The 16,885-nt window shown below is 39.8% G+C and overlaps 1 protein-coding gene and 1 long non-coding RNA gene across 4 annotated transcripts in view; both read right to left on the bottom strand.

Annotated features, from left to right (window-relative positions):
- ROBO1 (roundabout guidance receptor 1) overlaps positions 1-16,885 on the bottom strand; it is a 1,387,368-nt gene that overhangs the window by 1,218,713 nt on the left and 151,770 nt on the right. The gene's annotated exons all lie outside the window — the stretch shown is intronic.
- Positions 14,166-15,795, bottom strand: LOC141097514 (uncharacterized). The gene is made up of 2 exons (XR_012233972.1): positions 15,368-15,795; positions 14,166-15,315 (listed from the first exon to the last, which is right to left on the bottom strand). It is a non-coding gene; the product is annotated as an uncharacterized lncRNA (long non-coding RNA).

Below are 16,885 nucleotides of genomic sequence, written 5' to 3'. Positions count from 1 at the left end.
TGGCAGCTTGTTCCACTCATTGATCACTCTAACTGTCAAAAAGTTTTTTCTAATATCTAACCTGTGTCTCCTCCCATTCAGTTTCATCCTAGTCTTTCCTTGTGCAAATGAGAATAAAGTTGATCCTTCTACAATGTGACAGCCCTTTAGATATTTGTAGACAGCTATTAAGTCTCCTCTCAGTCTTCTCTTTTGCAAACTAAACAATCCCAAATCCTGCAACCTTTCCTCATAAGACAGGGTTTGCAGACCGGTCACCAAACCGGTCTAAAATGTCAGTCCTAAAAAAAATTATTTTCATAAGATGAAACAAGACTTTTTTTTCATAAAAGAACAGAATAAGATTACACCAGACAGGAAATCAGAAGCAGTTCTCAGATTGACTGAGACAATGGAGAATGTAAAGTAGAAAAACATTGCTAATGTGCTTAGAGTTTGCAATATGTTTGCTTAGTAAAGGAATGATTTTAAGGAACAACTTGACTTTAAAAGTATATCAGGGCAAATTAAAGTACTGTGAGTTGTCCATGGTATCTCAGCTAGCTTTTCCTATTTCCCAATAATTTTCCAGCCATTCAGGAACAGTTTAAAGTGAAGCTGTCAGCAGGATTGTGCTGAGTAACCTACAGACATTGTCAAGTCGGTGCCGTTATACTGATTAAAATTATACCTTGGTTGTCTTGTTGTTGTTCTTTAATCTTTATTTGCAGTTTTCAGTTAATGAGATACTCGTGGGGCAGCCTGTAGAGGGTCTTCATGTGGTGCTTTGCTTAGATATTCATCCTTATGGCTTTTGACAGGTCACTGATCCCTCATACCTCAGTGACCAGCCCCTATTTAACATAATGAATTTAATATGGTTTGAAAAAAATAAAAAATCAAATTCATCAGGCAGGTGCCAGTGGCATGATAAGGTTGATAATATTCATATTTTTGTTTTATTTAGACATATAGTTTTGCTTGAAAAAAATATCTTAGTCAAAATGGCAATGGGGGGACTATGCCTGCACAGTAGTATCTATCGCATTTTATAGCTGATACTGTACAGGTGCCTCCGGTGCCATCTTGATGGAACCTAATTTTGTTTTTCTCTACCAAAATGGCTATGACAGCGGCACGTGCACAGTAGCATCTATCATATTCCAATAGATGCTACTGCATCATATTGATAGAGCCTAATTTTTTCTTGCATTCCAAAAGATGTTACTAAACAGGCCCCAGAGCCAGTACCATTTAACTAGAGAAAAAAAAAAAAAAAAAGCTTAGGTTCCATCAAGATGGCATTGGCAGCGCCTGCACATAGCATCATTTCGATAGATATTACTGAACAGGCTCCACTGGCGCCATCTTGATGGAGGCTAATTTGTTTCTTTAGCGAAATGGCGCCTGTGCAGCAACTTCTATCAGAGTGCGATAAATGCTATGGCACAGGTACAGCTGCCGGCGACATTTTGATTAAAATCTTTTTTTTTCAAACTAAACTATATGTTTAAATAAAATGAATATATGCTTATTATCCATTGTATCATGCTACAACCTGCTTGATGAATGTGATTTTTTTTTTCAAACCATATTATATTCAATATGTAAAGTTTTTGGCAGGTCACTGAAGGATCAGTGATCTGTCATAAGCCATAAGGATTAATATTTAAGCAGAACACCACATAAAGACTCCCTTCCCCACAGCCGCCCCGAAGCACAAAAATCTCATTAACTAAAAACTGAAAATAAAGATTAAACAACATCCACAAGATGGATTTCATCAACCCAGGTATCATTTTAATCAGTATAACGGTACTAACTTGACACTGTCTATAGTTTACTAAGCACAATCCTGCTGACATGTTCACTTTAATAACATGACGCTAATCTTCCTGTAGAGTACATCCAGGTCCTTGAGTAAGATGGGCTTGACTTATGCTTAAAATACTGTAACTTACAGTACAGATGAGGAAATCAATTAGATGTGGATAATATTTGCTTCAAATTTCACCAAAAACTTGAATACACTCAAAAAATTTTGAACTTCAACACTATTTGGCAAGGTTCAAATGACTGCAAAACAAATAAAGAAAATGAAAAATTATACCCTCTGATACTCTACACAGCTTCCCAGCTGGTAATCCCAGTTTCAGACTGGTCTTCAGTCACAGCAGGTCTTGGTCTTCTTTCCAGTTCTTTTCCAGTCTTTGGTGCCTCTAAAGCTGACTTTGGCATGTGATTTTATGACATTGCATGAGGTAATGAGAACAAGACAGGAGTTGCAAATTAAATTGAAGACCATAATTTAATTGTGAGGACCCATGAAAGCATGGAAGCACCTTTGGACTCGTAGAAACGCACTCAGCGTGAAACATCCATAGTCCAATCCTGGCCACACTCATTTCTCCTGCCGCCATGTGTTCACGTTACTCAATAAAGGATTGCATCTGGAATGGTGAGTAGTCTTCTCTTTTTCTGGACATTGTAATTTTGCTATCTCCAGCAAGCACCCAGGTTTCCTCTCCTTCTGGATTTTCTCCATACTGTTGTGCTGGGCTATCATAAGCAAGAATCCAGGTACTGGTGCCGAGACATTCTTTTTCATTTATTATGTTCTGACAATTGGAGAGACACCAGAGCAAAATAAGCACACTCAACTGGCATCAAATAAAATCAGTGCAAATCTTATTTCCGGGACAAATCCCAGTGAATCTGCCAATTTCAGTTTTTGAAGATTTTATTATCATTACTCCTGGATACCTTTACATGTTCAGGGTATGTGCACATTGTGTTTTTAGATGCCAGAAAGCCTGCTCAGTTTTCCAAGATGAAGTCGCTTCATGAAAAGGTCGGTGTTGTTTTTCCTGAAGTTCCTTTGTTGTCATTCTGTCCACCATTTCGACAGAAGCTCTAGCGCCAATTTTTTTTGTCATTTAAACTTTAAATAATGAAAAAATTAACATGCCACTTCTTTTAAATTCTTTCCATCAATACATATGCAAAAAAAGACAGAACATATTCCCATGTCATTTTTACAAGGCTAAATTAAGATCATTCTTGTAGTGCCTTTTTTGTGTTTTTCAGGTGATACCCAGGTAGAATCCATCTGAGAAAGTCTGTGTGTGCTCATATTCTTAAGAGTTTTCTGTTGTGCCAACAGAGTTAACAGTGGGAAGCCATTTCAAGTGATCACCTAGTTCTTCATCTATTCAGTGGTATTAGGTCATTGGTAGGCTTGATGATATCATTACTTCTGGTCCATTGAAGACCATCGGAGTAGAAGCACTGAATTGCAGGGGTATGGGATGGATTCCGATTGTGTGTTTTTCTTTTGTAGGAATGATTTTTCACTGGCAACTCCTTTAACCTCTTTCTGCCATCCGACGTACTATCCTGTCCATGGGACCTGGGCCCCTATGCCCATGGACGGGATAGTACGTTGGCGCGATCAGCGGCGCCCACGTGGTGAGCGCCGCTGATCGCGGCCGGGTGTCAGCTGATTATCACAGCTGACACCCGGCACAATGTGTCAGGGGCGGTCACGTTAACCCCTTGCACACCGCGATCAAACATGATCGTGGTGTACCGGGGGTTAAAGGGAAGCATCGGCAGGGAGGGGGCTCCCTCCATGCTTCCCTGAGCCCCCCACGGCAGCGCAATGTGCAGCGCTGCTGCGGGGGGCTCCTTTCCTCCAGGCCCCAGAATCCAAGATGGCGACGGGGGCCTTCGGGGGCCTTCGGGGGCCTGAGGAATAATGATTTATTATCATACCGCCAAACAAAAAGTGTAATAACGCGCGATCAAAAAGACGCATATAAATATCCATGGTACCGCTGAAAACGTCATCTTGTCCCGCAAAAAAACAAGCCGCCACACAGCATCATCAGCGAAAAAATAAAAAAGTTATAGCTCGCAGAATAAAGCGATGCAAAAATAATTATTTTTTATATAAAATAGTTTTCATTGCATAAAACCGACAAAAACATAAAAAAACGACCTAAATGAGGTATCGCTGTAACCGTACTGACCCGAAGAATAAAACCGCTTTATCAATTTTACCGCACGCGGAACGATTTAAACGCACCCCCCAAAAGAAATTCATGAAACGAGGGTTTTTGTTCATTCTGCGTCCCAAAAATAGGAATAAAAAGCGATCAAAAAATGTCACGTGCCCGAAAATGATACCAATAAAAACATCAACGCGTCCCGCAAAAAATAAGACCTCACATGACTTGGTGGGTCAAAATACGGAAAAATTATAGCTCTCAATATGTGGTGATGCAAAAACTATTTTTACAATAAAAAGCGTCTTTTAGCGTGCGACAGCTGCCAAATATAAAAACCGCCATAAATAGTAAATCAAACCCCCCGATATCACCCCCTTAGTTAGGGAAAAATAATAAAATTAAAAAAAAAGTATTTATCTCCATTTTCCCATTAGGGTTAGGGTTAGGGCTAGGGTTAGGGCTAGGGCTAGGGTTAGGGCTAGGGTTAGGGTTAGGGCTAGGGTTAGGGCTAGGGTTAGGGCTAGGGTTAGGGCTCAGATTAGGGTTAGGAGTGTGTTGGGGTTAGGGTTGGAGTTATAATTGGGGGGTTTCCACTGTTTGGGCACATCAGGGGCTCTCCAAATGCAACATGGCGTCTGATCTCAATTCCAGCCAATTCTGAGTTGAAAAAGTCAAATGGTGCTCCTTCCCTTCCAAGCTCTGCCATGCGCCCAAACAGTGTTTTACCCCCACATACAGTATAGGGTATCAGCCTACTCAGGACAAATTGCAAAACAATTTTTGGGGTCCAATTTCTCCTGTTACCCTTAGGAAAATAAAAAATTGGGGGCAAAAATATCATTTTTGTGGAAAAAAATGATTTTTTTATTTTCACGTCCGAGTGTTATAAACTTCTGTGAAGCACTTGGGGGTTCAAAGTGCTCACCACACATCTAGATAAGTTCCGTGGGGGGTCTAGTGTCCAAAATGGGGTCACTTGTGGGGAGTTTCAATAGTTTAGGTACATCAGGGGCTCTCCAAACGCACATGACACCCGCAGACCATTCCATCAAAGTCTGCATTCCAAAACGTCACTGCTTCACTTCCGAGCCCCGACGTGTGTCCATACAGTAGTTTTCTCCCACATATGGGGTGTCAGCGTACTCAGGCCAAATTGGACAACAACTTTTGGGGGTCCAATTTCTCCTGTTACCCTTGGGAAAATGAAAAAATTGGGGACTAATTGATCATGTTTCTGGAAAAAATACGATTTTTTTATTTTCATGCCCTGGCATTATAAACTTCTGTGAAGCCCTTGGGGGTTCAAAGTGCTCACCTCACATGTAGATAAGTTCCTTAGTGGGTCTAGTTTTCAAAATGGGGTCATTTGTGGGGGGTTTCCACTGTTTAGGTACATTAGGGGCTCTCCAAAGGCAACATGACACCCGCAGACGATTCCATCAAAGTCTGCATTCCAAAACGTCACTACTTCCCTTCCGAGCCCTGACGTGTGCCCATACAGTAGTTTTCTCCCACATATGGGGTATCAGCATACTCAGGACAAATTGGACAACTTCTTTTGGGGTCCAATTTCTCCTGGTACCCTTGGGAAAATAAAAAAAATGGTGACTAAAAGATCATGTCTGTGGAAAAAATACGAATTTTTTATTTTCACGCCCGGGCATTATAAACTTCTGTGAAGCACTGGGGGGGTCAAAGTGCTCACCACATATCTAGATAAGTTCCTTAGGGGGTCTAGTTTCCAAAATGGTGTCATTTGTGGGGGGTTTCCACTGTTTTGGTACATCAGGAGTTTTCCAAACGCGACATGGTGTCCGATCTCAATTCCAGCCAAAAACGTCAAATGGCGCTGCTTCCCTTCCGAGCTCTGCCATGCGCCCAAATAGTGGTTTACCCCCACATGTGGGGTATCAGCGTACTCAGGACAAATTGCACAATAACTTTTATGGTCCTGTTACCCTTGGAAAAATAAGAATTGAGGGTGAAAAGATCATTTTTGTGGAAAAAATATGATTTTTTAATTGTATGGCTTTATGTTATAAACTTCTGTAAAGCCCTTGTGGGTTCAAAGTTCTCACCACATATCTAGATAAGTTCCTTGCGGGGTCTAGTTTCCAAAATGGGGTCACTTGTAGGGGGTTTCCACTGTTTAGGTACATCAGGGACTCTCCAAACGTGACATGGCGTCCAATCTGAATTCCAGCCAATTTTGCATTGAAAAAGTCAAACGGCGCTCCTTCCATTCTGAGCTCTGCCATGCACCGAAACAGTGGTTCCCCCCCACATATCAGGTATCTGCTTACTCAGGACAAATTGCACAAGAACTTTTGCAGTCCAATTTCTCTTGTTACCCTTGGTAAAATAAAAAAAATTGAACCTGAAGTATTTTTTTTATGAAAAAAAGTTAGATGTTCATTTTTTTTTAAATATTCAAAAAAATTCCTGTGACGCACCTAAAGGGTTAATAAACTTCTTGAATGTGGTTTTGAGCACTTTAAGGGGTGCAGTTTTTAGAATGGTGTCACTTTTGGGTATTTTCTATCATATAGACCCCTCAAAGTGGCTTCAAATGTGATGTGGTCCTAAAAATAAAATGGTGTTGTAAAAATGAGAAATCGCTGGTCAACTTTTAACCCTTATAACTTCCTAACAAAAAAAAATTTTGGTTCCAAAATTGTGCTGATGTAAAGTAAACATGTGGGAAATGTTAGTTATCAAGTTTTTTGTGTGCCGTATCTCTGTGATGTAAGGGCATAAAAATTCAAAGTTGGAAAATTGCAAAATTTTCAAAATTTTCGCCAAATTTCCGTTTTTCGCACAAATAAACACAAGTTATTTGAATGAAATTTTACCACTAACATGAAGTACAATATGTCACGAGAAAACAGTGTCAGAATCACCAGGATCCATGGAAGCGTTCCAGAGTTATGACCTCATAAAGGTACAGTGGTCAGAATTGTAAAAATTGGCCCGGTCATGAACGTGCAAACCACCCTTGGGGGTGAAGGGGTTAAGCACCCAGTTCCAGCTTTGTGTATTAAAATATCTTTCTACATCATAGCATAGCTAACACATGGTAAAAAAATGCTGTATCTGTAGCTTTGTTTTACAGAAGGGCCATGAAGTGTCATGCGCAGGCCAAAAAAGACCCTGAGAATGAGGACAGAAAGTACAATACAAATTTCTGAAACAAATTGACTATCAAGTCTATGAGAAATCCTCCAAATGTACCTGTCAGAACAAAATGCAACCAGCATAGGTCTGTAGTCCATAATACATTGATTATTGCAAAGTAAAATCTTACAGGGACAGAATGTATAACTTAAAGTAGGAAACGTGTACAATTTTTTGACAATTGTTATGTAATTGTTTTTTTATGGCAATCTTACGTTTCAGACTTTGAAATTAGTGATCCACTATAAGATTATATTTTCATTATATCTGATACCATCGGCAATCTTCCAGTGTACTGCAAGATGTTCTGGCCCTCATTGGCATGTTTGAGTCTCTGCTTGTCAGTGCATGTTGCCTATAACAAGATCTTATTAGTAACACGCAGAGAGTTATGATAGCTGGAAGAAAGGAGAACAAATGTGAAATTCTTCCAAGTGAAGTTTCATAGAACTCTTCAATGTCAGACTGTAAAAAAGATGACTCAGTAATTCCAATATAGCAGCGACTGTATCTGCAATACATTCAAACTAACATTAGCTACATATCTGGCCTCCAAGTATCCTGAAACTGAGTGAGGAGCATTACCTTATGTTCCTATTTGTATTTGTTTTCTTTTAGAAGGCAGAACAGTTTCTTTATCTAAAAATCTGTATTAGGCTTTATTCATACAGTAGGTTTTATTATTTTAAATGGGAAAATGTTGAACTGCAGTAAATAAAATAATATTTGACCATGTAGTAGCCAACATTAGTGCTCTCAAAATAGAAATAGTCCAAGCATTACCAATGCAATGTGTTATGCCTAATACAATGGCTTAAAAAGAGTTATTAAGACATTTAAAAGTAGCCAATAATGCAAAACAAAAGAGAAGCACTACTCACCACTCCTACTGCCCTACCACTCCATCACAGAAACTCCATACTTTCAGTCATTGATACTTTCAGCCATAGATACTCCATACCTTCCTATCTATTCAAGTGCCTCATGTAAAAAAACATATACTTGTCACTCAGACTGATGACTCTCCTGCAATGTTGGCTCTTTGACTCCCAGTGGGTCACATGACATCCACTCTTATAGAATGCCGGAATGCTGCAGCACATCAGCAGCCACTGATTGGTTACAAGAGTTACATGTCATAAAAATATCACATGACCCACTGGAGATCATCACGCTGACATTGCAGGAGCCGCATCTGTCTGGGAGGTAGATATATAAAAAAAGATGAAAAGTCTACAAACCCTTGTTAAAAAGCCAGGTTTTGGTCATGTAAAAAAAATCATACTAGGAAGAAACATTTCAGAGTTTTTCCAACTTCACTGTCTCCCATAGTTTGCACAATTCAACTGACAAAGAAACAAATCTTTTCTGATGGAAAAATAAAAATAAATAACTAAAATAATGTGCTTCAAAAATAAATATGTAGACATTTAATATAATACTTAGTTGAATTTTTTACAGCATTCCGTCTTTTTGGGTAGGAGTCTATCAGTGTAGTACATCTTGAATTGGCAAGCTTTGCCCATTCTTCCTTGCAGTAGTGCTCCAAATCTGCCAAATTGTGAGGGCATCTCCTGTGTACAGCACCTTCTTCAGATTGATCCACATATTTTCAATTGAATTCATGTCTTGGCTCTGGTAGGCCAATTCCTATACTTTGATCTTCTACTGGTGATCTTCTGTTGCTTTGTCATGCTCAAAGGTGACTTTTTTTTATCATTTTCAGCCTCTAAGTAGATGTGTGAAAGTTTTTATAGAAAATTGACTGTTCTTTGGAACTGTTCATAATTCCCTTCTCCTTGACTAAAGCCCCACTTTTAGCTGTCAAAAATCATCTTCAAAGTATAATGCTCCTTCCACAATGCTTCACTGTGGGTATGGTGTTCTTCTGACTTTGCACCAAACATACTTCTTGGAATTCTGGCCAAAAATTTCAACCTTGGTCTCATCAGACCATAAAATGTTTTCCCACATGCTTTAACCTAACTTGATGTAGGCTTTGGCAAGACATAGCCCAATGTTTTTCTTTGTAAAAAAAAAAAATCCACCTTGTCACCTTTCCCACAAGCCAGACATATGAAGAGTACAGGAAATTGTTGTCACATGCAGCACACAACTAGTATTTGCCAGATATTTCTGCTTCTCCGTGAATGTTGCTGGAGATCTCTTGGCAGCTTTCTGGTCAAATTGTACCGTATTTTTTTTTAATACATTTTTGAGAAATGTCCAGTTTTAGGTAAATCAGCATTGTGCCAAATTTAAGGTGCTTCTTGATGACATTCATCACAGTGCGCCATAGTATAAGTAATGCCTTGGACATTTTGTGTACCCTTCTCTTGACTGATAACTTTCAATAATTAGATCCTTTTGCTGTGTTGTAAGCTGTTTATGGACTATGGCTTTTACTGTAAAATGGAACTAAGAAAATGTCAGCAAAATTATTTTATAACATCTAAACTCTAGATGGGGTTAACCAGAATCACTTCAAATTATGACAGCTGTGTACTTACTAGTATTTAACAAGAGTTTAAATGCAGTTGCCTCTTTCTGAACACAACTACATTCCATTCTCAATGCTAACAAGGTGTTTGCACTTATGCAACTTCATTATTTTAGTTTTGCTATTTTTAAATATTGAAATGATTTCATGTTATTTCTTAATGAATTCGTATAGATTGTGGGTGAATTTAAAGGTGAAAAAAGTTCTGAAATGATTCTAATTGGTATGATTTTTTAATATGATTTTTTTTAACTTGCTTTTTTTAATATATATTACATGTGGTATTTGAGCAATTAAGCTGTTTCATCAACCCTAGAGTTCAGGCATACAAAGGGTCATGATCAACCAATGACTGGTACCCTACTTCTATCCCTTGCTGACTGTGTCCCTTTAAATAAACAGAAATGCACAAAATGTTGTCACAGGATTCAAAAATATACTTTAAAGGTGCCTTAAAGGGAATCTCTCAGTAGATTTGTGCTATGTAAGAAGATGACAGCATGAGGTAGAGTTTAAACACTGAACTCAACTATGTGTGCTTTTGTTTACATAGACTGAAGGTTTAATCACTTAGTGATTATCATTGCTTGGACTAGAGCAATGCATAAGCCCTAGTCTGACTCCACCCCTTCTGTGATAAGAAGCTCACTGTCTATATCTATGTACACTGAGAGCCTGGTGTGGGCGTGGTTAACTTTCTCAGCTCTGCTGCACTGCTAAATTTAAAAACTCTGATTGTGTCAGAGCTGCTGCACCCAGTTTTTTTTTATCTTTAGCAAAAGTCTTTTTTTCTCTTGAATTTGAAGTTGTTCTCCTTTATTCCTGCTCCTCTCTCATCCTAAGATAAGGCCACATCTTCCCCGACAATAAATCTAATATTTTAGCAAAGCGGGAGCAAGGTCACCAACTGCTCTCTGTAAGAGTCTTTTTGAGTATCATACCCAGTTAGCTAACAAGACAATTTATAGCTAGGAAAGAAGCCATATCTTCAGAATGGAGAGTCCCAGGAACAAAAGAAAACCATTGTTGGATTCAGGAAAACAGTGGAACTTACACCAGATAAGCAAAATAATAGTACATATCTATAGCAAGTGACAGATCCTCTCTCTAGAATAGATGATGCTCAACAATTACATAGCATGCCTTGGTGAAAACAAGGAGACCTTTCAATGTGAATCCTGCTCGCTCTCGCCTGCCGGAATATTCTGCTCAAATCTATAATACAGTAATACAGTGTTCAACATTAAAAATGCAATAATCAGGTCGCAAACCATAATTACCTCTTAAGATACTTAAAACGTGACCGCGAATTACGCATCTAGCACGCGAGAAATAATTTATTGATTGAACGAGCCTTCACTAGAACGTCGCTCGAGTCACAAATAATCATGGTAATCTTTTCAATTAATGAGAAGAAATCACAGATGTTACTATGCAATCTCAAAGTTACTATTGAACTGTACTGGAACTCATTAGAATTTAGACTACAATTTAATCTTTCTAGGGGAATGTGAAGATAACTAATTAGAATTTTCCTCATTGTTTATTGTGTTTTATCCTTGCTTCACACTACAGTGACTAGGTCTAAAGAGCAACGCAATGAATCTCATACGACTCAATCCGCCATGTAGAGTTTTCACGCAGGCTAGTTAGATATTTCTGCTGGAATTGATAGATAAATCCCCTTGGGGTGTCAGAGTGTCTAAGACTTACTCTGCGAAATTTTGGTAAATGAGAGAAGGTAATTAATAAAATATTTTTTTTCTACTTTCTATGCATATTAGTTAGATGTGTTCATCTAAGCTGGAATGGCAGTGGCAGGCAGCTCGTGTGGTGCTCAGCCGGCTATGCGGCCAAAACAAAGAGCCACACAAGTTTAGCAGCAATTCGACCATAACATATTAATAGCTCCCGGTGGACGTAACTACAGAAGACCTTTGCACAGCATGCAGTGCTATGTTGCTATGGAACAGCACAGCAAGCACAAAATAAAGGTGCAAAATGGTGCATTACAAGTGACACACAGCTGCAGAAGGTAGAGCAGGACTGTCATTTGCTGCCCTGTGGGAGAGGAGAAAACAAACTAAGGGCCCCAGAAAATGATATACAGCTTTACAAAGGTCAGTGACAATAAGCTGAAGGAGTTCTCCGCGCTTCTGTCACACAAACAGAAGGGGCTGTCTGTTAGGGACAGACGGCATTAAATTAATCATATCATCTATATTTTATAGAGATCACACCGATCAGACACTACTGTATACAATCTGTACACAGGCTGAGATATGTATCCAACATCTATTCATCTATCTATTTAACTATATCTCTATTATCTATCTATCTATCTATCTATCTATCTATCTATCTATCTATCTATCTATTATCTATCTCTATTCTCTATCTACCTATTATCTATCTATCTCATATCTATTTATCTAATATCTATCTATATCTCTATCTATTACAGTTGTGCTCAAAAGTTTACATACACCTGCAGAATTTTTGCTTTCTTTGCCTTTTTTCAGAGAATATGAATGATAACACCAAAACTTTTTTTCCACTCATGGTTAGTGGTTGGGTGAAGTCATTTATTGTCAAACTACTGTGTTTTCTCTTTTTAAATCCTAATGACAACCCAAAACATCCAAAAGACCTTGATTAAAAGTTTACATGCCCTTAAAAAGAGAAACACAGTAGTTTGACAATAAATGGCTTCACCCAACCACTAACCATGAGTGGAGAAAAAGTTTTGGTGATATCATTCATATTCTCTGAAAAAAGGCCAAGAAAGAAAAAATTCTGCTGCGGTATGTAAACTTTTGAGCACAACTGTATCTATCTATGTATTATCTATCTATATCTCTATCTATTTTCGATCTATTTATCATCTATCTATCTGTAAGGTAACCAGCAGGAACGTAGGATGCAGTGGCGAGATGCAGGCAGAGCAAGGGTTAAAAGGTTTATTTACAGGGCAATACTCCACGCAGGGAGGTAAAGGGTTAAACAGCATGAATGGAAAAGGATGTAGGGCGACAAAGGGTTATACAGGGGAGACAAACAGTACAGTGAATCAAAGGATATTCTTAAGGGTGAAGAACTACGGTTCAAAATAACAGCTGTTCAATAGCACTGATGTCAGGAAGTCCTTAAACTGCAGCTCCTGCTGCGAACTCAATAGCGCCGACAACGGCTGGCGCAGTGTCCTTTTTAATGGGGTACAGCAAGCAAACAATACCCCTTCTTCTGGTAACAGTGGTCGGTCTCTGGTACTTTCCACTGCCCCTAGTCCATGTACTGCAGATGCCTACAAGGGTATGGGCCACGGTACTGTCTATGCCCGACGTGACTCTTGCACAACTCTCCTGACAGTCTCAGTCAAGCGGGCCCAATGTGGCTGATGGTAATATGAGTCACGGTCTTGTACAAGCCCAACGTGGCTCGGTAGGTATTTAATGGCCCAGTCAGGGTGCAAGTGTCTGTCCTGTCCCCGGTCACTCTTATGGGGCACGTGTGTTGTACTCACAGATATGGTACATTCTGCATCTTGCTTTCTGGTAGTCACCAGCACACCCTGCACATTCCTATCCCCCTCTGGTCCCCGCTGCTGGCAACAGGGAATGACAGTCACTGGACTGCACAATGCTAGTGCTCCCCGGATGGAACACTTCTCTCTCTGTGGCTGCTACACGGCGGTTCTGCTCTGTCCTGTGTGCACAGCTCTGCTCTGTCCTTCACCTGACTTCTCTCCTGGTAGCGGTCCATCTGTGGCCGGTCGGACCCTGCTGCAGTGCCTGTACTTGGTGGGGGAAGGGGCAGCCAAGCTCTCCGCTCGCCGTTCTGCGCGCTGCTATGCGTTTGCACCAAACTGCAGTCCTTTGTGCGCTTTTCTTTCTTATACTCTTGTGGCTGCGCTCTCTTTCTAGGTTCTCCCTGCCCCCTCCTGTCAGCAGGAAGCTCTGTCCATCTCCTCCTTCCCTCCTGCAGCAGGGGAAGGTCCTCCTCACTCAGGCTTCCCCTGGGAACAGAGGATGCCAACTTCCTAGTTCTGGACCCGGCATGTAAGTACCCACGGTCCAGTCTATCTCCTTACATATCTATCTATCTATCTATCTATCTATCTATCTAATATCTATCTATATAATATCTATCTATATAATATTGATCCATCTATCTATCATAAAGTGGACAATTACTTCCTGACAAGATAATGTTTGCATGCAAACTGCTGTTACTTAAATTATATGCCAAAAAAGCAAAGGAGTCCACCTCTAATTTATTATTATATAGCAGTAATGTGGTTCAAAATTCATATATTCATTATAAACAGAGCTTGGTGCACTAAATGTGCTGCTGCACTTGAATCTATCTATCTCGCTGGAGCCAGCAGCTCTGATTCATTTCTGCAACCTATGGAGCATTGTTCTTTATTGTTTATAATAAATTGGTGAATGAGGGAGTGTTTTTACTCTTTATTGAATTCTCTCTTTTTTATGGTTTTTCAGGTTACTGTTTTTGGACTACTTTGGATCTTTATAGTTTTTTTTATGAATTGCTGAGCGAGGTGTGAGGGAGTGTTTTTTAAAATAAATTATTTTTTCTGTGTGTCTTTCTTTTAAATTACTGGGTTAGTAATGGGGGTGTCTGATAGACATATTAATTAATGAGCTTAATGCCACCTGACGTTACACAGCTGACATTGACCCATTAAACCATCACCCCGATTACCAATGCACCAGGCCAATCGGGAAGAGCAGATGTGAAATGCCAGAATTTAACTTTTTAGCTTGGAAGGGCCCAACAACCAGGGACCTTCCCAGTCTGATAATAAAAGCCTGCACTTGTCTGCTTTTCCATAAGCTGGTTATGTAATAAGGGTCCCCACATCATATTTTTAAATTATTTAACCTCTTCAAGCTGCAGCCCTTTTTTGTTTATGCATTTCCGTTTTTCTCTCCCCTTCTCCCAGAGCCATAACTTATTTTATTTTTCCATGTGAGGGCTTGTCTTTTGCAGGATGAGTTGTACTTTTGAATGACACCATTGGTTTTACCATATTGTGTACTCGAAAATGGGAAAAAATTCCAAGTGCGGTAAAATTGGAAAAAAAGTTCAATTCCATAACTTTTTTTTGGATTTTTTTTACCATGTTCACCAAATGCTAAAACTGACCAGCCATTATTGTTCTACAGGTAATTACAAGTTCGTAGATGCCAAACATGTACAGGTTCTTATTTAAACTGTGAAAAAAATCTAATACTTGTTTTAAAAAAAAGCGTCAATTTCCCAGACCCGTAGCATCTCCATTTTTCGTGATATGGGGCTGGGTGAGGGCTTATTTTTGTGTACCGAGCTAACATTTTTAATGATACTATTTTGGTGTGGTTAAGATTTTTTGATGGCTCATTATTACATGCAATGTTGCGGCGACCAAAAAAACGATCGAATTAATTCTTTTTTCACATTGATAGATCAGGCAATTCTGAATGCTGCCATACCAAATATGTGTATTTTTAATTTTTTTTAACTGTTTGATTTTGAATGGGGTGAAAGGGGGGTGACTTGTACTTTTAGATTTTGCTTTCTTTTTAAACTTTTTTTGCCTGCTTCAATAGTCTCCAAGGGAGACTAGAAGCTGCAGTTATCTGACCGCCTCTGCTACACACAGGCGATGATCAGATCGCCTGTGTGTAGCAGAAATGCTCACTTGCTATGGAGTGATGACTGCTGGGTGGTGCTCATAGCAACCTGGCAATGACAATCACAGGAGTCTCCTTCAGACCCCGAGTTGCTATGCCAACTGATCGGTGATCCACAGTCATGTGACATGGGCGCCAATGGGTGGGATTAGTGACAAGTTTCCGACCCAATCACATTAAATGCAGGTGTATGAGATTGTTAAATGCTGGTGTTAACAGCCGTGGATGGATTGCAATTCCACCAGCGGCTGTTATGTCAGCTGTTCAAAGCTAGGAAAGATGTGCCAGAGCCCAAATCAAAGGGAGGGACAAGACATGCGATGTACATGTACGGCACATGTCATGAAGGGATTAATTGGTTTAGTAAGGTTAGAAACCCTTTAGTACCACATGAAAGGCATTTGCAAACACTGTTTCAGGGTACTGCCCCTCGTCAGTGCAAAGTGTGAGATCTAGTTTGGCTGTGTGAGAGGAGTCTGACCGATATCCAAGAAGTATCATTTCTCCTTGCCGAGAATGACATGCTAAGCAAGCCAAGATGAGGAGATTTAAAGCCGCAATGATTCTTTTTGAAATATGCACATTGTCTCTTCAGAGAGGAAGAGGACTAGAACTCTTGTGCCACATATTGGAAGTAGCAATCCTAAAATTCAATGTCGACCCTTTAACGAGCCTTGTTACATGACTTAGGATAAAAGCCTTTTTATATTTCCCAGAGGAGCATTGCGGTCTTAAGTCTCCTCATCTCGACATGCTTAGCATGTCATTCTCCGCAAGGAGAAATGATACTTCTTGGATATCAGTCAGATGCCTCTCACACAGCCAAACCAGATCTCACACTTTGCACTGACAAGGGGCAGTACCCCGAAACACAGTGTCTGCAAATTGAGATTCTGGTTTGGCTTTTATCCTAAGTCATGTAACAATGATCGTTAAAGGGTCGACATTGACTTTTAGAATTGCTACTTCCAATAGGTGGCACTAGAGTTCTAATCCTCCTCTTGTCTGAAGAGACAATTTGCATATTTCCCAAAGGAGCATTGCGGCTTTAAGTCTCCTCATCTCGGCATGCTTAGCATGGCATTCTCCACAAGGAGAAATGATACTTCTTGGATATCTGTCAGATGCCTTTCACACAGCCTAACCAGATCTCACACTTTGAACTGATGAGGGGCAGTACCCCGAAACATACTGTCTGCAAATTGAGATTCTGGTTTGGCTTTTATCCTAAGTCATGTAACAAGGCTCGTTAAAGGGTTGACATCGGCTTTTAGGATTGCTATTTCCAATAAGTGGCACTAGAGTACTAGTCCTCTTCCTCTCTAAAGAGACAATTTACAGAATCCTTTATTAATCTTAATTAAACCATACTTACAACCTCACCTAATTCCATTGAAGCCCTTGTTCTCCTGTAATAAACCAAAAATAATAAAACAACATTATCCCTGCCAAGATGCGACCATCCAGGCTGAGAAGCACTGGTGACTGAACTGCTGCGAGTTCAGCCTCAGTGACTAGCGGCGATG

This window comes from Dendrobates tinctorius, unplaced genomic scaffold, assembly GCF_039654945.1.
Source record: "Dendrobates tinctorius isolate UK_male_01 unplaced genomic scaffold, ASM3965494v1 ptg000084l, whole genome shotgun sequence".
Lineage (NCBI taxonomy): Eukaryota > Metazoa > Chordata > Amphibia > Anura > Dendrobatidae > Dendrobates > Dendrobates tinctorius.
Note: the sequence above shows the minus strand (reverse complement) of the source record. Positions and strands in the feature narration are given on the sequence as shown.